Source organism: Sciurus vulgaris, assembly GCF_902686455.1.
Source record: "Sciurus vulgaris genome assembly, chromosome: 14".
Lineage (NCBI taxonomy): Eukaryota > Metazoa > Chordata > Mammalia > Rodentia > Sciuridae > Sciurus > Sciurus vulgaris.
Window position 1 is genome coordinate 91097351 of NC_136475.1, and position 19285 is coordinate 91116635.

The window sequence follows — 19285 nt, forward strand, 5'->3', positions numbered from 1 at the left end:
CGTTTTGGAATTGGTCAGAGGAATTTTGAGAAGTTTAGCCAAGCTGAAAATGCTTCAGATTGTTGTAGGTGGAGCTTAATGGCCAATTCTGGTGGGAGCTCAGAAGACCAAAATGTCAAAAAGACTGTGAACAGTGAAGACAGGGCTCAAGAGGAAAAGAAGGACACTATTAGTAATAGGAGTAGAGGCCATTCACGTTATGCTCTGGCTGAGAAGTTGTCCACATTTTGCCCGTGTCCTGAGACTTTCTGTGAAGCTTATTTTAAAAGTCGTGGACTTCTTAATCTGGCAGAAGAACTATCTAAGAAGCATGGTATTCAGGCAGTGGCATGGATATTGATGGTGGCTTTTTGCCAAATATATTGTGATAATCAGCAACAGAAAGCAGAGCAGAAAGATCTGAAAAACTTGGGACTTGAAAGGTGGGAGTAAAACTGGGGCTAAGGCAGTTGAAGTTGTTAAAGATATTACTGCCCCTAAAGAAATGCTAGACTTTGCCCAAGATGATAAGAAAGACGGCTTGAGGACATCTTAGGAGCTGGCAAGACCACACCCATTGAAGACTCAAGGAAGTAAAAGTAAAAATTCTCTTGAGTCGAGACCACTGGAGCATCCTTCTTGCACAAGGGGGGCCTAGAAGGTTTTTTTCAACATGCTCAGCCACCCAGACACTCAAAGGCTGCTGCAGCCAGGGTCCCTGGAGGCTTGGCTACTGCTTGGGATGGCAACAGACCCTGGTATCAACCATAGGGTGCTGATTCTTCAGGAATGTGGGATGCTGGAGTTAGGGGTCAAGGAGGTTTCCACTAAGATTTCAAAGGGAGGCCTGGGAGGCCAGGAAAAGCGCAGCAGGGTCAGATTCCCTGTGGGCATCCCCTGAGAAGTTAAAGTGTGGAGATGTGAGGAGGAAGCCAAAGCTGCAGTGGAGAACCCCGAGATTAAGAAATGCCAGTAACATGGGACATCGTCCTAGGAAAGCTGCAGGAATCAAGCAGAGGCAAGCCAACAGAGAGGCCACTTGGGCTGCAACCAACATGGCCACAGGGCAGAGTTAGGCAAGCCCTTTAGAGAGAACACCAAGATGCCATGTGCCCCAGATGCCAGACATGGAGCTTCGGGACTTGTCTGCCTAGCTGGATTTTAATTTCACTTTGGTCCTAACCCTTCTTTCCATACTCCTGACTTTGTGAATGAAAATGTTTACTCTGTACCATTATATATTGGATACTTGTAATTTGCTTTTAATTTTACAGGAGCTCACAATGAAAGATTGACTTGAGTCTCAGAGAAGACTTTGGACTTGAACTCTGAGCAATCGTGAAACTGTTGAGACTATGGGGACTCTTGGAAATGGACTAAATATATTTTGCATTGTCAGATGAGTGTGAGATTTTGGGAGCTGGAAGCAGAATGTTATGGTTTAGATGTGGTGTCTCCAAAAGCTCATATGAGACAATGCAAGAAGGGGCAGAGGAGAAAGGATTGGGTTATGAAAGCCTTAACCCAATCAGTGAATTAATCTCCCGATTAATTGAGTGGGATTAATTGAGTGGTAAGAAGGCAGGCGGGGTGTGGCTGGAGGAAGTGAGGCATTTGGGGCATGGCTTTGGGGTATATATGTTTTGTATCCACAAGTGGAGTCTCTCTCTGCTTCTGATCATCATGTGAGCTGCTCCCCTCTGCCACACTCTTCCGCCATGATGTTCAGCCTCCTCCCAAGCCCCGAGGAAAGGAGCCAGCCTCCTATGGACTAAGACCTTTGAAACCACGAGAGCCCTCAACTTTTCTTCCTCTACAATGGTTCTGGTCAGATTTTTCAGTCACCGCAGTGAAAAAGCCGATTTAAACAACCACAGGATGGAATACCATGGAGACATTAAAAATGGGGAAGGGAGACGTCACTCCATAAACCCTAACATGAAAGGCGCACGCTGAGTGGGTAAGGAGTGGAGCTGACACAACATGACCCATTGCCAGCACCCCATTCACACTTCTGACGTGCACCAAAAACACGGGGATGACCCTGCAGCCCGTGCTCGCTCCCGCTTCGGGTTCTTCCCAGCACACCTCTCATTTTAACATCAACTTTTAATGACCTCAGAGAACGGAGGGGCGAGGGAGGTGGAGAACTCCAGTCTACTCCATCTGAGTGTCTCCCTGTCACTGAAACCACAGAACAAAAAGGGGTGCCGGGGAACCCTGCTCTGACCCAAAGTCAGCTGGGGGACCACTTGGCTCCTCCGGTATTGGGATTTTGCAACGCTTGAGTATTATGAACCCAGGAGACCATGTCCTCGGGCTCCTGCCAAGGAACACAAAGGGCTGGGACAGCGGGATGGAGACATCTAGGGTCAGAGTGACCGCTGCACTTGGCCATGTGCTCACAACATGGCCCAGGTTCAGACACGGATCCTTTGCTTTAACCATTTCACTCATTTATCGATCACAGGACTTTGTTTCTCCTGGGAGGATGCAAAGACAGGATCTCCTCGCACTCCTGTGAGAGGCCTCTGTCCACATAGTCTCGGTCAAAAGCACGTTCTTCTCCTGCAGCCTCTACTCCACCCACCCGGCGCTAGCACAGGGCGAATGCCCCCTGGGTGCTCAGGAGCCCTGCTGCCCAGAGGAGATGGTTCAGCTCCCAGGGCGGTGCACAGGCCGCAGGGAGAATCCCTGTTCCTCCTCCCACTAATCCTGTGGCCTGGGCAGCTTCCTAACCTGGCGGCATCAGTTTCACATCTATAAAATGGATGATATCAATCATAGCCACCAGACCAGAGGGCTGAGAAGTAGCTCATGTAAAATAGTTTTCAAAGTACACCATATAAAAACCAGGTGACAACCCCTTGGTCATAAATGGCCCCAGATGAAAAACGGGACCTCACAGTATTTTGCAAATACTTAAATTTAGGTATTTAAACTGTATCTTCCCAAAAAGACAGAGGCAAGGAATGTTACTGGTTAAAATCAATGTGTTAAAATCAAGGTGTGGTTAGGGCACATTCCTAAAATCAGGATGCCCAACTTTAGAAATGAGATCCTAATTTTAGAAATGAGACAATAAAGCCTGTAGTTTCAAAGAACACTCAACACTCTGCTCTACGGGAACAGCTAGATGGTGTACCAACATTTTGCCAGACGCTTTCTGACTGGGACCCACAATAAGGAAACCCCACCGCTCTGCAGAGGCCACGAGGCCTTTTAGAGGTGCCCGCAAGGAGCCATGAGAGCAGCCAGGCAGGCTCCCCAAGTCTCACTTTGGTGGCTGACACCCCACAAGCTCTACCTGGTCAGGCCATGGCTCTGGGCCCCGTGCACACCAGCACACACATGCACACACACACGCAAATCACAACTACAAGTTGTACAAAATAATAGGATCAGTATGTTGCACTCCCGATACTTTCTGTTCAATTTTATTTCACTTTCTAAAAAGAAATGCTGTCTGCTCACTAAACTGATTTTTCTCATGGCCAATGGTACCTAACTCCAAGTTCACTACAGGCAGAAACTCCTCACAAGCCTCCAAATGCTCCAGACTGTCCAGCCCCAGCCCAGCCCTGCCCGGCTGCTGCTCAGTTGTCTGCTGAATAAAAGGTGCTGAGAATAGCAAGGGAGGAGAGTCACAAGAGGAAGGGAAGACCCAGAAAGAGAGGCGGCACACATGCCCCAACCCATCAGCTCCAGGCCAAGAGTCTCCAGTCCAGCTCCAAGGCGGGGTGGGATTCTCTCCAGATGGTCCCACAGCTTAGAAAGCAAACATTTCAGAAACAGCCAGCCAGTAGACACTGGGGCTTTCCAGAAATTAAGAACCTGTAAAACACTGAAAGGATGTTCAGACTTTGGCGGACCTTCCCCACAAGCCTCATTCTGATTTTGAGTGGGCTTGTTTTATACGAAATTGAACTAGGGTTCCATGAAGTGTGAAAAGCATGGCTTTGCTCTCTGCAGGAAACTCTGTGGGCAGTAACAGCGTCTTCCTCATCGCCATCTGTCCACAGCTTCAAGTTCCCTCCTGAGATGTCATGGAGAAGTCCACGAGCACACAGGTCAGACCACCAGCCTCGATGTCCAGCTGCATCACCATCTCCTGGGGGTTTCCCAAAATGTTCCAAGTGCCACCCTCTCAGTGCACATCCCCCAGGGTCTTCTGGAAACAAGGTGCCTGTTCCCTTAGCCATCTCATGGTCTGACTTCACTTCACAGATGAAGAACTTAAGGCTCCGAGAAGTGAAGTGTAGCCCATACCACCCAGTAGTCAGTGAAAACTGCCAAGCCCGAGATCCGCACACCAGCCTGCAGGCCGGGGCAGCCCCAGCTGCTTCTCCTCGCGATCTCAGGACCTCCCCCTTCCTCTGGCCCAGGACCCTGAGGGCAGCTGGCCTGGCAACCAAGCAGAGCCAGAGACTTCCTTCTGGCCAGGCCAGCAGCCATCACCACCCCACCCAGGGCAGACTCCCCAATAGCCAGGAATTCCTCCCTAATGCCTGGACCTCTTCCATGAGCCCCTTGCAGCTGCTCTTTTCCAAGGTGATGAGCCTGTTGATGGCTGTCCCCTGGGATGACAGGACACACAGGGCCAAGCCAGAAACAGGCTCAGGTCTCTCAACAGAACAACCCTCATCCCACAGCAACAAGAGGCAAAAGCACACAACCATACGCCAAACACATGACAATAAAACTAACATCAGCCCAAAGCAAAGAATTACCAAAATACAGAACCATAAAGCAAACTCTTAGCCCTCCCAACATTTGGGAGGAAACTAAACAGGCATTCATGAGAAAATGCATTTATTCCTCGATTACTACACATCCCTCAACCCCTTCATTTCATTTATAACACCCAAATCAGGAAACTAAGGAGGAGTACATTTCACAATCCTCACCTTCCAGCCACCCCCAATTAAACGCTCTGTTCCAAGCTCACCTTTCCCGAACACCTTAGCCTGTGAGAAGGCGCTGGTTCTAAAACCTCTCCCAATCAACGCTGCCAGCTGTGTTAGGTCAAGTTCTCTGCCTGGTGGTCAACACCGGGGCTGACCTCTGCTCTCTCCAGCAACTGACCACACAAACATCAGCCTACATGCTTGCTCCATGCGACGTAAAATTACTTTCAAAACACTACTTTTCACCCTGTTTTCCTGGCCTTTCTCCAAAACTGTTTTCAGGGCAACTGATGGAAGTAATGGGCCTAGAGCCCAATAGGCGGCAGGAAAGGTGCACGGAGGCCTGCCAGGAGAGATCTGCAATCTGAGAACCGACCTGGGCCCGGCCGGCCCGATGCCCGGCGGCTGTGTGACCTTGGGCACGTAGGTCAACCTCCCTGAGCCTCAGTTTCCTCAGTCACAAAGCAGGGATCCTAACTCCGTCCAGAGAGTTTCATCCGGTCTGACGCCCGGCCGGGGAGCACTGCTTCGCAGCTGGAACGCTCCGCACTCGGGGCCGGTGCTCAGCGCTGCAGTCCCGGGGGCTCCGGCGGGAGCGAGCCGGTCCGGGTCCCGGAGTGGCCTCCGGGCGCGCACGGAAGGGCAGGCCGGAGGGATGCTCGCGCGGCCCGACCTCCTCCCCGTGCCACGTCCCGGGCGAGCGCCGCCGCGATGCTCGGTCCCCGACCCCGGCCAGGCTGCGGCCCGCCCCGCCCCCGCAGCGCGGCCCCGCACGCGGCCCCGACTCACCCTCCGGCGCGCGCCGCCGCCTTTGTATGCAAACACCAGCCCGCCGCCCGCTGTCAGCGCCGCGCGCCCGGGGGCGGGGCCGGGGCGGGGCGCGCGCCCGGGGGCGGGGCGAGCGGGGCGGCGCGAGGGCGCCTCGGGAGGCCGGCAACCAGGCCGCTTTCAGGGCCCGGGGCCGGAGGCGGGAAGCTTCCCCTGGAGGAAGGCGGGATCCGCCACCCATACTTAGCTGCCTGCCTTAGCTTTCCTGTGGGTGGGTCTCTTAGGCCCAGTTTCTGATCCTCCTGTCCAGAGCCAAAGCTCATAGACTGACATAACTACGCCGTGGAGTCGGGTGGGTGTGCAGAATCGGCAGCGGGGTCAGGGGGGAATCAGCTGGGGTAACCTACCCTGAGCCTACCACTGCCCTCCCAGCCTCCCCCTCGAATTCCTGGGCACATCCTTGACCCCTCCGACCCTCCGCCTGCCTCTCTTCAACCTTCAAGCGGCAGCTGTTGACCACCTTTGGGTGCACACTGGTTATGCCACAGCGGTCCACTGCTATCCCAAGGTCAGCAGCCCCCTGCCCCGGCGCGCACGCTCCCCAGGGGGCGGGCAGGGGCCGAACAAACAGAGCAAGGAAGTCAGACCAGTAGCAGCCTCACATCTGGGCTGAGACCCCAGTGATGAGGAAGTCCAAGCCCACGAAGATGGGGAGACGGGGCTTCCTGGAAGCTGGAGCAACGGAGCGCAGGGGTGCTGTGGCGGCCTCTCCAGGGCGGGAGGGCCAGGTACCGGGGTCTTGCAGGTCAAGCGCTTTAAGCCTGGGAGTTGTGTGTGGAAAATGGAGCCAGGAGTGAATACCTGCAGACAGGCAGGCCTGCGGGAAACCTTGGCGAGGATGGGCAGAGTGAGAGGTGGGACGCATGGGATGATTCCGGAGGAAAATGCGTGGACTGGCAGGTGAGTGGGAGGGGCAGGCCAGGCTGGCTCCAGAGGGAGTGTGGGAGCGGCTGCCTGGAGAACTTCGTCCAGTAAGGAGGCCGCTGTCCACCTGGCCGGGTGTGCACGTGCTCCAGCTCTGCCCAGGGCAAGTCGCAGGGAGCCACAAGGATTTCTCTTCCGTTCTCAGATACTGGGGTTGCAGGGCCACAAAAGGAAGCTCTCAGGTGCCCTCCTTGCTCCCAGGCCTTTCCGGAAGTCCTGCTTCAGCTTACTTAAATGAATCAATGTTTGAAAAAATTCTTGAGTAACTCAAATTTGATGACTGGGGGGGGGGGGGGGGGGGGTTGGTCTAAGAACATAAAACCCAGCCCCAGACCCTCATTATGTGAACAATGAGCCTGCAGGCTGGAGCTGGGCTGCGGTCCCCCCAGGTCAGCTCTGATTAGCAGGATCTGGCTGGATTCAGGAGTTAGACCCTGCCCTGCCCAGACTCACAGGAGAACATTTTTGACAAACATGCAATCAGAAGAGAACTGGCTAGGTCAGATTTCACACCCTGGCTGTAAACCGAATTGGATTCTCTGAAGCCCCTGGCCCTTCTAATTCCTCACCGTCTGGAGTCCCCCTGGGAGGGCCCTCAGCTGTGTTGTCAGCAACCTGGCTGGTGACTGAGCTGTGACTCAGCCCTAGAGCTGAGGTGATCCCCTGGGCCAATCCCAGGACCTGGTGTGTTCAGTCCAACTCGGAAGAGGAGAAGGACCCGCAGGCTGAGTAAACTTGCTTCAGGTGCGGGAGTTGGAAGGAGCTGCCCAGTGATACCTGGGCAGAGCAACACTGGCATCCTGGATTCTAGAGACTCTGTTTCACAATCTGGGAAATGGGGTGCAGCTGCTCACAGCACAGGTTCCCTTTCAGGATAAAAAGGGCATCACCCAAAACACTTGGCAGGGTTGCTGATGGCTTTTAAATTCTAAAATTGAGGAGTGGCCATTCCTGCAAGGATCTGGTGGCCGCCTAACCCAGCAGTGACAACAGAGAGGGCAACCCAGCAGGCCACTGCCCGCCTCCTAAGAGGGATGCCGTGAGCGCATCAGTATCCAAGTGTCATCCCTCAAGGACAGAAGGCCCTGCCTTGCTGAGAACCACTTGCTGTAGGATAAACCAGGGAAACTCCATTGTTCCTAACCATTCCAGGCTGTCCTTTGCAGATGAGAAAGATGTGAGCCACCATCTCCTAAATGGAAAGCCAGACCTTCCCTCTTTCAGCTGGTGACAACAGCTGTGGGATTCTGGGAACGCTGAACTTTCCTAAATCAACCATTGCACAGTTAAAGGATTCTACCCCCTGACCCGGATGCCTGGAACGGGCAGGACAGTGAGCGTCCCTCTTCCCGGGGCCACCATAGCGGGGTGAACAACTGCCTGATCTCCTCGCAGCTCCAGCATCAGCACTTAGCTCTGTGAAGCCCCCGCAGAAGGGATCTCAAAGAAAGGCACTGAATTCCACTCCAAGAAGTGGACCCTTTATAGGCCAGTCCACAGCTGAGCGACTCCAAAGAAGTGACGTCACTGCGGGCACTCCCTAGCCGGGGCCCTAAAGAACAAGGTGGGAACCAGGGGCAAGCTGGTTCCATTTCACTAGGGCAGAGTTGGGGGAGGAGAGAGAGCAGCTTAGAAATCCACCCAAGACAGGATGGCACACTACGCGGTGGCTGGCTGATTCCTGAGGTAGGCGGAGGGGACACTGAATGGTAGGGACAGAAGCACAGTCACTCTGCGGTTGGCCAAAGGCCCACCTGATAAGCAGGGCAGGGCTCATAGATTAGAGCCAGCCATCTGGGAAGGCAAGAGAAGGGAGATAAAGGGGAAGGGCTGACAACTGACCTCCGGTGGGGGTCTTGGTGGGCAGGCCCCCCAGTCCCTCCTGAGCTAGTCGGAACATAAGGCAAATGCACCTGTGTCTGGGCCCACAGCGTTAGAAGGTGCCGCCCCTACCCGCCCTCACACAACACCAGGAGCGTCCTTAGAACCAGGCACCTTCACCCTCTCCTAAGCCCCCACGGGTGCCCAGTAAATCTCCGTGAGGTCTCTTTCCAGCTGGAGGCCCCAATAAGGGCTTTGCCTGTATGTTCTTACTCATGTGGCTCAATTTCACTAGTGACAATTCTCAACAGAAATGTCATCAGAAAAAAATGTCATCCAAAGTCCCCAGTGTTCAGCATTAGTCCCAGTAGCCGCACGAGTTAAACAGCACTGTGTGCCCCCCTTGGCCACAACCTGGGCAGTGGGGACTCATAGGACCCTCACACTCAGCAGCGAAGCAGCACCCCAGTGAACCCCAGGGCAGAGACATGAGGGCTCACCCTGGCCCCTCCGTGGTAACCCCTGCCCCGTGGGCCACCTGTCACACCGTCCGCACAGGAGCAGCCGCTACCCACTGCCCCGCTCACGCACACCTGTGGCCTCGTTCGGCACTGCGGGTCCTGTGCCGAGCACTGAGGCTTCGCGAGAAAGCAGACCAGTCCTGCTGTCTGTCCCCAGTGGATGCACAGTCTGGGTGCTGCTCACAGGAACCCAAGAGGTACTCAGGGATGTGGGGCTTGACCTGTCCAGTGTTCCAGAAGAGGACTGAAGGGACACTGGTGGCCTGACTAGGCACGAATTTAGGTGAATCTAGGCCAGGTGTCAGGGTCCGCAATGTCACGGACCACACAGGCTGGGGTGGGCAAGGGCTGATCTCTGGTGGGCAGTGGGTGGGGAGGGGCACAGCAAGCCCCTTGGCGCTCTCCCCCTGTGAGCGAGCAAGACGGGCTGCATCCCCTCTCTCCTCTGGCCTCATGGGAAAGATTCACAAGGAGCCGTACTGGGACACAGAGCAGGGGACGTGGGGAGAGACAGGTGCAGGGGGCGGTGGAGAAGAACCTCAACGTGACCCAGGACAGGAGGAGAACATCCCATTACCTAGGAACAGAGACAGCTAGTGCAGCCCCCGGAGGAGCAGAATCATCCCTCCGTCCCCCTGCGTCAATCCTGAGTCACTGCGACCTCGTTAAACAGGTACAAGGGTCACCAGTCAGGGGCACTTGTCTCAAGTCTCATATTCCCCAGCGCTGAGAAGAAAACAGCTCCACAGGAAAGAGAGTTCACAGGCAGAGAAAGGCTAGAAGTTCCGCTAACGGACAGGAAAAGTGAGGCCCGAGAGGTGCCAGCAGCAGTGGAGCAGAGCCATGACGGTGTCGGCAGGCCTCAGGTACCCTCCCTCTAAGGACGTCGCCTGGACGTTGGTTCCTCACAAACGGCACGTATTATTACGTGCCATATTATTGATAGATAAACTAAGAGAGGTGACTGAAGCCCCCCAGCCAGTAGCAGTAGCTCACCCCGTGCACCCTGCTCCAGCTGCTGAAGAGGGGGCGTCACACTGGGTTTCTCCAGGCGTCTCCTTCAACTTCCATTCCACCTGGTGGGCTGAGCTCAGCGCTTTTTCTTTTCAAGGTAGGACTGCAGGTCTCTGGCCTGTGGCCTGGATCAGCCCCAAGAGCCCAGCTGGGTGACCGTGGCCACATTGTGCTCTCTGTGCACCCCTGCCTGTGGACCCCGCCCAGCCCAAGGAGGCCGCAGGGAAATGCTTCGGCTTGTTTTCCCGAAGCTCAGGGGGATGCGGCCAGCTCCTCTGGGTGCCTGGCCTTGTTCTTGCGTGGCCTTCGATGACCAAGAGGCAACTGGTGGGATACACACGTCTAGGGCTCACAGGCCGGAGGTCAAGTTTGGCGCAGCCCGAGCGGGGCAGGGGCTGCTCAAGCCTCAGCCTCCTTGGCCGATAATGGGGGGAGCACCCCTATCTCAAGGGCATTGGGGACCAAGTGACGAGGAAGAGAATGTCCCTGTCGCTTCCCAGCCTAGCCCTCCCCACTCATGTTCACACTGACTCATCACTGACCCCGGAGCTGCTGTATTTTTAGAACCAGTTTCCGCTGTTCCTTTTGTGGTAGTTGCCAAACCGTATTGTTGGTACCAGAGGTCACCGCACCTCTGCGGGTGACAGACTACAGCGCAGTTCTGCTTGCTGTGCCAGGAATGAGGTTCCCGCTTGTTGCGTCCACTGAGCAGGTGGTCTTGACTTCCAGCAGCTCACCTTCACAGAGTTACCTGTGGACAGGTGACACAGGCGCAGAATTTCCTCGTTGCCCACAAGGTCCGTCGAGGATTGAAGTGACCATGCTCGTCTCGCGGTCCACAGGGGTCTCAGAGTGTCGGTGGCACAGCTGGGGCAGGACTTGGGCCCCCTGTTGGCCCTCCAGTCAGGAGACTCTCATGGGGGCGCCCATCTGGTCACTGTGAAGGTCCTCCGGCTATCGGTCAGGCCTGTGTCCTCGCTGGCTTGAGGAAGATTTGTCCTCAAGTTGAGAATCAGCAAACTGAGTGCAGCACCTCTCACGACTCACTAAAGAAGTGTGAGACCCGTTTACGGACAGGCGTGGCCGTCTGTCTGGGCCTTGAGACCTGTCAGCCAACGCGCAGGGAAGAATACGTCTTCTTGACTTTTCCTCTGGTGAGCAGTCACGGATCTCGCTGACTTTTCACTGGCATTTGTGGTTACTGGCATCTCTGGAAAGATGGCTTCCATTTTTGTGTGACCCAAATTTAATCCTGTATCCATGGATAAGGACAGGACATTCTCACAGGCCACATGAAGCACAGCAGCACCCAGCGGGAGTCTGCCGAGAGGGAGAGACCCTCTTCTCAGGTAGAGCTGCCCACATCTAGGACCACCGCGTGACCCTCCCGCCCTCACCACACCAACACCGCCTGTGGTGTCACCTGTTTGGTCTGATGTCCATGAGCCCCCCTAGGCCGCTCCGGCCCCCCGCTAGCACTGTGTGCCTCTCTCTGTTCTCTTTGTTTAAGGCGAGTTTCTTGTTGGCCGCATATGGTGGGGTGTTCTTTTTTTACCTAATCTGACAATTTCCGAGTTTTAGTGGAGCAAGGTGATGGTTAAATTCAGGGGTCGGCTTCCCTGGGTCAAGAGACACCAGATAGTGGGAAGGCATCACTTCCCGGTGTGTCTGCGAGGGTGTTTCTGGGAGAGGCTGGCGTTCGAGTCAGTGGGCTGAGCAAGGAAAACCCACTGTGGTCACAGTGGGCAGCACCATCCATAGCTGGGACCGGAATAGAGCGAAACAGCAGAGGGAAGCGAGCTCTCTCTTCTGGAGCTGGGACACCCTTCTCCTGGCCTTGGAAACCAGAACCTGAGCCCTGCCGCTGGCTTCCAGGGTCCCCCACTTTCAGATGGTGTGCTGGGGACCCCTCAGTCTCTACAATCACAAGTCCATTTCCATGGTGACTCTCGCCTGCCTGCCCCGTCAGACCTGTTCCCCTGGAGGACTCTGACTAGCCCCGAGGGCTCACATTTCATGCCATTGGCAGCGTGGCTATAGAAATAATTGCTGTTTTAACCGCCTTCTCCACCAAGTCTGTCCTTTCCGGCATTTCTGGGTCCGTTCGTATTGAGTGACTGTCCTCCAGATTGTGGATGGTCTCCTGTTTCTCCTAACACCCGGTGTTTCAGTTTGGACAGCACCTTGTCAAGTGTGCCCTGCGGGTGACTGCCTTTTGTCACACTCCTTGAACTGTCACTAGGCTTTGTTCTGAGATGCAGTCAAGTTCTCGGAGATCCCTGGACCCCTCTGAGGCCGATGCCAGGCCTGGTTCCAGCGTGTCCAGTGCTGACTTGCCACTTGCCACTTCTCCTGAAGCAACCCCCTTCCCTCCTCTCCCTGTTCTGCGTTGCAGGAGGGGGGTCTTCCCGCTCTACCTGGGGGACACTTAGCTTCGGTTACCTATTGCTGTGCAGAAGTTTACCTCAAAACTCCACGACTTAAAACAAGGAAGTTATTATCCCACAGTCTCAGGGGTCGGGAATCAGGAACAGCCCTCCTAGGTGGCTTTGGCTCTTGAGATTGCCGTCAAGGTGGTGTCTAGATCTGAGTCATCCAGCTGGGGTTGGAGGACTTGCTTCCAAGATGGCTGACCCTGGGGGCCAACTCCATGGACCTGTCCATGGGGCTACTTCCGGCTTCCCCAAGGTGGCTGATCCAAGACAGGCACAGTGGAAGCCACAGGGTCCTTCACGACCTGGCGTCTGAAGCCACAGACACCACCATTACCGCCACCATGCTCTGTCCTTCGGAAGCAAGTGAGCAAGTCCGGCCCACACTCAGGGAAAATGGATTAGGCTCCTCTTTTTAAAAGGAAGAGAATCAAAGGATTCTTGAATCTATTTTAAAGCTATCACAAACACAAACTATTCCCCGGCTGGTGTGGATTCTGGAGATGTTTCTGCCTACAGGAAACTGCACTGAGCCACGGAAGCAAGGCCGTGGCCGTGCAGCAGAGAGGAGAGTCCTGCCTCCCTCTACGCAAATACCACCTGCTCCCCTTCTGGTCCCACTGCTGGAGGCTTCCTCCTGTTCCTGTGGAGGCCAGCACAGGTTCAGCTGCCTTGGCCTTGAATTCCAGCCGTCTCTGGAGCTCAGCAAGCCCTCAGGGCACCATTTGGGCTGCCTGTCCTTGCAGGGCAGGTGCCCTTGAAAGTCTCCCCCTGCTGGCTTCTCCTCTCCCGGGAATCGCTGGCCCACACGGCCCGGTGTCCCGCATCCGCTGACCGTTGTTTCAGGTGTTTGTCCAAACAAGACTGTCTAAACAAGAGGGTAAATGTGGTCACTGCTCTCCCGGCAGAGCCAGAGTGGCCATCTCCAGCAGCTGCACCATCCACACCAAGTGAGGCCATGGCCGTGCAGTGCACTGCAGGACCCAAGTACTTTAAGGAACCCTGCTGTCACCTCGGAAGTTTTGACTTGGGTGTACACCTCAGATTTGCGTGTCTGCATTTGGCTTAGTGCGCGTCAGGCCTCTTCCCAGCCTTCTTGCAGCCTTGTCCTGAGCCGTACCTCCTTTGCCAGACCCAAGGATGACGTTCAAATGATTTGGCAGGACATAAGTAACAGCCAGGCAGAACAGAGGCCAGCCACAGCAGAGCAGGGGCCTGCTGGGTCATGGACTGAGCCGTGGGTAGGGGTATATCTAGGTGAGGGATGGCAAGGATGGGGCCTCGTAGGGGACGTGAGACAGAGACCACAACTGCCATTTCTAAATTCCTAATACTTTAGTCTCTGGCAAGGCCAAACGAGAATCTCCCCAGAAGAAAACATACCTGGAATTGCTTCTGAGCTTCAACTGAGAAACGCATCTGCTAGGAACTCAATGTCCGTGTCCCCCCAGATTCATAGGTCGAAGCCCTAAGAACCAGTGTGACAGCATCAAGAGGCGGGGCCTGGGTGCGATCAGGGGTAGATGAGGTCACGGGATGGAGCCCCCGTGATGGGGTGAGCACTCTTATAATGACAGGGCTCTCTGCCCCAGGACGACAGCGAGGATCAGCCGTCTGCATCCAGCAGTGAGCCCTAGCCAGAACCCCCACACTGGCAGCCCCATCTTGTTCTTGCAGCCTCCAGATCTGTGGGAATTTCTTTCATTAAGCCACCAGTCTGTGGTATTTGTACCAACAACCTAAGACGATTCCTAAACAGACCTGAAGAGAAGCTCGCAGCCTGAAGGACACCGGGTAGCTGCAAGTCCACATCGACCTGTGCTGAAAGCAGGCTGGTGCTCCAGTCCTCCTAGGGGCTCACCGGGGAAGCCACAAAACCCCAACACAAAGCTCAGGCATCAGTGTGCGGAGCCATCCAGCTCTGGCCTCCGTGAGGGAAGCTGGCTTCCAGAGAAAATCCAGTTCCTGCAAAGAGGATACTGTGCAACCTGTTAGGAGGTGCTAAGGCATCTGAGCCAGCCCCAGGGTGTCTGTTCAGCCGCCAGGTGGTTCCGCAGAGGAAGCTCTGCACAGTTAAGATCTACAATGCCCCATGATGCAATCGTTTGTCAGCCCCACAGAGACGAGGAGAGTAGGAAGGAACTGAATATGCCCCAAAATGATAACACCCTTCACCACGAAGAACCAAGTACTGCCGGCTCACACCCATTCCCACAGGCAGTGGGTCGGGAGCTCTCCGGAGCCGACCTGGAACGTGGGTCGGCAGGAAGGTGACTGCACTGTGAGGACTTGCCTTCAACCCCCTTGTTGCTTCTTCCCCATCCTGCAGGGTCACACATGTGCCACAGACTGGTTTAGAATATCAAATGTGCTGTAACAGAAAGAACAAAGGTTTGAAATCAGAACCAATGGCTTTATGACCCTGCCCTGTCACTTTACCAGCTGTGTGACTTTGTTCAAGACACTTAACCAATCTGAACTTTAGTTTGATCCAGTCTTTAAAAGGCAATTTCCAGCTGGACATGGTGGCGCACACCTGTGATCCCAGTGGCTCAGGAGGCTGAGGTGGGAGGATCGCAAGTTCAAAGCCAGCCTCAGCAACTTAAGCAAGGCCCTACGCAACTTAGCAAGATCCTGTCTCAAAATAAAAAATAAAAAGGCTGGGGATGTGGCTCAGTGGTTAAGTGCCCCTGGGTTCAGTCTCTGGTACCACAACAAACAAACAAATTAAAAAGAAATTTCCTAGATTCCCCCCACCCTGTTAGCGCTTTTCCTAAAGTGGAACTTGGAGAGCTTCTGCTTCTCTGCAAGGATGGCCCCACGAGCTGTGCTTCCTCCTTTTGCAGGAATGGAAGCACAGTGAGGGTCATGTGGACGACGATTACAGCATGTGCACAGGAGGGTGCCAACAGAGGACCGTGTGAGCCAACCTGTGTGCACGGGTGTACTCACCAACATACATACTGCTACATCAAAGCCAGCTACATCTGAGCAGCTTCCCAGGCGCCAGTCTCTACGAGGTGCTCAAATATCCCTGGAAACTTAACAATACTCTAGGGAGTTGAGAGGAACACTTGGAGAAGCCGAGGGGAACCACAGGGAGCATGCTCAGGAGCACTGGGTGGTTGCAGAGCTGGAAGGAGGTGGGCACGTGTTCTGCTGACTGGAGAACACGCGTAGGGAAGGAGTGAAATGAAGGACCAGCACTGTCACCAGCTGCTCTCTGTCCTGATCCCTGGCCCTCTACTTTCCTTTAATACGCATGCTGAGATACTGGTTCAGAAGTTCATAAGTTGGAATTGCCACCTGTCTACATATGTGGCCACACACACACAAACTCACTCACATTAATGGACACTTGGAATTCTTTGGGACAGTCCATTTCAAAATCCAATGCATAAGAAGAACCATGACTGGCTCTTCTGTACATTTTCAACTAAAGGTTTATATTCATTATCAGATTATAAGACATTTCACCACAGAGTGTAATTTAGCACAAACCGCATCCATCTCAAGACCGGTATTCATCCATTTTCTGTTGCTATAACAAAATACCCAAGGCAGGGAACTTTGTAAAGAAAGGAGCTTGATTTAGCTCACAGTTTTGGAGGCTGAAAGCTCACTCCTGGGCAACCTGTCATTCAGCCTCCGGCGTGGACCCCTTTTCTGAGACACCACATGGTGGAGAAGCAGAAAGGGAAATGGCCCCAGGCAGACATGAGGTAGCCTTGCTTTACAATGACCCACTCTTACAAGAACTACTCACTCCAAGATAGCAGCATTAACCTCTTCCAAAGGCACGTGCCCAGTGACCTGACTACCCCTGCTAGGCCCCCCTGCCACACTGGTTCACCAGGGGCCAAGATTCCAGCATATGAGCTTTGGGGGAACACACTCGGACCATATCCACACTCAGCAGACCCTCCAGCAGAAAGATTATTATTTCAACATTGCCATTATGGGGAGGTCGCCTGGCCTAATATCAACTTATAAAGAGAGCTTACACTTCCTAGTTGAATGCTGCTCTGGAGTAGGAATTTCAGAATCCTTCACAGACATTATCTAATCCTTTCTGATTTTACAGTAACCTCATTAATTAAGCACTCTTATTATTTCTATTTACTAATGAAGAGATACATGTCAGAGTGGCGAGGCAAATTGTTCAATGTCACACAGAAAATAGGCAGCCAGGAGTAAGTCCTGGGTCTGCCTGATAGCCCCTTACTTCTAGGATATGTTAGTCTGTACTAGATGGTTCTTAACTAGGCGTCAAGGGGCTCAGTAGATAGAAAGCAGAAGTCTATGAACTTGAATGAGGGAAAATGACATTTTAATTTCATTAACTTCTAACTGGAATTTAGTAGTGTTTCTTTTAATTATGAATGTAGGCAATAAGCAGCAGAAGCAGCAGTAGTATTACCCGAACCTGTGACCAGCGTCACTACCAACAGCAAAAATCACAGATGTTTTCAAGCCACATCAAAGCTGTTGCAAATATCACAAAATATCACATGCACATGTCGTAACTTAAAACTTATGGTAGTTAAGTTATACTCCATGTATGTGTCATACGTCAAAATACATTCTGCTGTCATATATAACTAGAAAGAACAAATAAAACAATTTTACTTAATTATGGTAGTTATCAAATCTGCTGCTAAGGGACACAAGAACTGAGGAAGTCAGACCTCTGAGACCCATGGACAGGGCCTGCCTTCTAGTGAGGTTCATCAGAACAACAGAGAGCTCCCTCTCTAGCGATCCCATACCACCCAGTAACTGCAACAAGAACAGCGGGCAGGCAAGAGTCACAGAACAGTAATGGGCAGAGACTGTCCACAAGGAACAGGGCGAAGGGCAAGTCCACAGCTGAGGATCATGCACACAGTTCTGTGCAAAACCAAACTCCACCCTAAAACACAGGGTGTTTCCATGGGGATCTGAAAGCTGTGGTACACTGAGGACAGCCACCACCACGGTGAACCTCAAACCCACCCAACTTCTGCCTAGCTTCATTCAACCCCCACACTAATGGCCTGCCAGAAGACAAGACAGGGCCACTTCCAGAGACAAGAGCAACCAAGTCCACAGTTCTGCACACCAAGTCCGGCTTTCGAGAAAAAGTTACAGGGCAAATGAAAAGGCAAGAATAACACACTTCCAAGAGGCAGCGGTGATAAGAACCAGATTAAAATATGACCTGGGCTGGGGATATAGCTCAGTTGGTAGAGTGTTTGCCTTGCAAGCACAAGGCCCTGGGTTCAATCCCTAGTACTGAAAAAAAAAAAAAAAAAAAAAAATGACCTGATGCTGGAACTATCTGACATGGATATTTTTGAAAACTAGGATTAATAGATTGAATCCCCTAGTGCATAAGGTTTACAATGTTCCAGACACAGATGACATATACAATATGCAAGGTCATAAGAACACTTTCAACAGAGACACGAAAAGTATGAGAGTCAAATTAAAATGGTAGACATGATAAGCATCCTAGCAAAGATAAACATTATTTCCTGTGGGCTCATTAGTAGTCTCAGCATAATGAGGAAAGAATTAGTGAAGCTGAAGGCAATATAAATTACCCAAATCAAAACAGAGAAAAAAGAATGATTAAAATGTAAAGAACAGGCATCTAAGAGCTATGGGTCAATATTAAATGACATATGTATGTACTATATATAATATTAATATGTATATACATTAATCTGAGGAGGAAAGGGAGAGAGAAGGGCAGAAGAAATATTAAAATAAATAATGGCCTAAAATTTTCCAGTACTAATGACAGACACTAAACCATAGATCCAAGAAGCTCAGAGAATACAAAAACAACCAAACTGTTGATAAATATCAACAAAGAGAGAAAGAGACAGGGAGAGAAATAGATCACATTTCAACTACTGAAGTGAGAGGAAGCAGGGTGCAGGGATGCACACCTGTAATCCCACTGGCTCGGGATGCTAAGGCAGGAGGATCTTGAGTTCAAAGCCAACCTTAGCAACTTAGTGAGGCCCTGTCTCAAAATAAAATACAGAAAAGGGTTGGCAATGTGGCTCAGTGGTAAAGAAACTCTGGGTTCAGTCTCTGGTACCAAAAAAAAAAAAAAAAATTAGAGGAAAGAGAAAATCTTGAAGGCTACTGCCAGATAAAGCAAATCATGTTGAGAAGTAAGATACAAATTCTCAAATTGTCATCAGAAATCATGTAAGAATGCTAGCAAATATTACAGACTTTGCAGGTCCCATGATCTGTGTGCAACTACTCAATTCTGCTATTATAGCGCAGAAAGAGCCATGGATGATATATAAACAAATGGACTTGATTTCATCCCAATAAAACTTTATTGACAAAACAGGTGGCAGACCAGATTTGGCCAACTATAAGGTCCTCACCCTAAACAAAACGTGCTATAGTGATGTTTTTGGGTACATTTTAAATACAGTTGTAATACAGCATTTGGGCAATCACTGACAACGTTTAAGAGATAAGTAATAAGTCAATAATGAAATAAGACAGAATCATAAAAAGTGTTCAATTAAACCAAGCAAAGGCAGAAAAAGAGGGAAAAAAAACACACAGAACAGACGACACAAGCAGAAAAAAACTAGTTAAGATGGATTTAAATTCCACCATATTAAAAAAATCACATTATATATACCAGGTAAAAAATAGAAATTGTAATCTTGGATAAAAAAGCATGACCTGGCTATGGAATGTCCATAGGAAACCCGCTTTAAATATAAGGACACCAAACTCTGATGTGCACACATAGCTCTGCAAATTGGCCCAAACTCATATAACCATACACTGCAAAGACTAGTACCACATGCAAGTTTTAAAAAATTTAAATAGGATGTGG

General features: G+C 52.0%; 1 protein-coding gene across 7 annotated transcripts in view; it reads right to left on the minus strand.

The window, feature by feature from the left end:
* LPIN1 (lipin 1) overlaps window positions 1-19285 on the minus strand; it is a 110158-nt gene that overhangs the window by 52143 nt on the left and 38730 nt on the right. Inside the window, exon 1 of one of the 7 annotated variants that reach the window (XM_079111545.1) lies at window positions 5676-5744. The exons of 5 other annotated variants lie outside the window; for them this stretch is intronic. The gene's annotated coding sequence lies outside the window, so the exon portion shown is untranslated. Of the gene's footprint in view, window positions 1-5262; window positions 5618-5675; window positions 5745-19285 lie in introns of those variants that run through there. One more of the 7 variants, XM_079111544.1, reaches the window with a different exon arrangement.